The sequence below is a fragment of the Pinus tabuliformis genome, chromosome 3_2 (assembly GCF_031772625.1).
Source record: "Pinus tabuliformis cultivar Carrire ecotype Pingquan chromosome 3_2, CPIR1, whole genome shotgun sequence".
Lineage (NCBI taxonomy): Eukaryota > Viridiplantae > Streptophyta > Pinopsida > Pinales > Pinaceae > Pinus > Pinus tabuliformis.
Window position 1 is genome coordinate 588327331 of NC_142302.1, and position 1973 is coordinate 588329303.

Sequence of the window (1973 nt, forward strand, 5' to 3'; positions counted from 1 at the left end):
ACTTGTTGCTGAGACATTACACTTGACCGAGCTGTATCTTTGACTGCTTCTTCGTTAATTCCTTTGTCATGCACAGACTCTTCAGGATGTTCGGAACCTTCTTGCGCGGCGTTGGACTTAGATCTGGAAGTGCTGGAGTTCTCACTGAGGCTGATGCTCGGAGTTGGCTCTCTAGTAGGTATTCGCAGCCTTTCTAGTGGAATGCTGGCCAGCCTTCTATCTCTATATGACGTGAATTTCTGGAGGTCACCTGGAGATAACCTTGACTGAGCTTCTCGCAAAATCTCTTTGAGTGAGCTCTTACCCTGAAAGAGATCATCAAACAAATCTTTGTGTCCGAAGAACACTCTTATCTTGACGTTCGTAGTAAATTCTTGGGCAACTTTATTTGGGTCGAATGGCCTCACCGGGAATTTATATAATTGAAGGCACGTCACGTTTTCCACCTCACCAAAAGCGTGTCCTACATCGAATAAAGAGAAGGCCCCACAATTGACGGGAAATTGAGGCCAAATGGCCTTTTTCTTATCTTTTAATTCTTTGGTTAAGCCGCCTTCAGAGCAGGTTTGATAAGCGATTTCTCGAGCCAAAAGCTTATCTAGGACATACAAGGGTAGGACATGTGGAGGTACAGTGCTTCCATAAACTCGAATGTAAGTAAACCATTCTTCCCCAAACCATCTTGCGATGGGGATGATGTCTGCCTCGGCTTCGTGAGAGCACCTTGGGGGGTCCTTATCATATATCATTCTATATATGGGAAATATAAGCCCATGGCAAATCTGGTAAAAATGAGGGGAAAACTGGGAATCCCACAAGACTTTGTGATAGACGTGAATAGGCAACGGGTCTTGGGTAGTCCATTTCCATCCCATAATGGGGAAATTAGATACAAGGTAAACAGAATCCATAACATAAGCAGCCAAATAGAAAGGAGGATAGACCCTTTGAGAAAAGGATCTTTTGGACTTGTAACTAACCACAGCTGTATATAGAGTATCGGAAAGAATTTTAGCCAAATCTACTATATCGGCATTTGTTGCAGCGTCAATTAATGGCAGCCACTCAGATGAAAACTGGTTGATATCGGGAATACCAAACAACCTACACAGCATGGCTGCAGCAAAACAATATGGAGAAGTAAGGGAACCAGTGCTGTACATACCGTTCTTATCCTTCTTTAACGACTCATCTCTTTTAGACCATTCTTTAGTGGTGTCTGATAGATCTGGGTTCTCCATTGCGAACTTCTTAACAAATTGTGCATTATAGGTCGCTTGCGGTTCGGGCAGATGGTACATTAGCTTCAGATCTTGGGCGGCGAAAGATCCCACGAGCCCATGTCCCTGAATCTTGAATTGTCTGTTGTTTAATTCTGCATCATCCAGAATCCACTTGACCATATCTGTGTATGGTAGAATCTTAGGCCTTGCCACTATTCTGTGAAGGAATGAACATGCTAGGTCTTCTAGGGATGCTTCAGAGGAGCGTGGTGCACCTGCAACGGCAGTCACCTTCATTATTCTCGGCTTCTCCTCTTCTAATAGCCTGTACATGCCTTCCCATGTGGAGATTCCTGCATCTCGGTTGCAGGCTGTATCTGTGTATAGGGGCGCCATCTCCTTGGTCTTCTCTCTTGCTTCGGAGCTTTGAGCTTTGTTCTTCTTTCCCATTTTTACTTTGTGTTTCTTTCTGAGTCGTCTTTGCACTTTGTTCCTGCAGATTACAAGTGAAATGGAATGTCCGATCAGAAAGGTGATGGGAGAGTTTTAAATGCAAGAGATAAATCAATTACGCCACCTTACATGAAGCAAATATCCAACAAGGCACGCGTCTTTAATCCTCTTAATGACTGACAACCGATTCATTTACTAATATTAAAAGCGCATGATTTCAGGTCATGTTATGGTAAGTGGCTTTTCCTTTGAAAGGCGCGCCCACAGGATTTGTACTAAGGTGATTTTATGATTTGC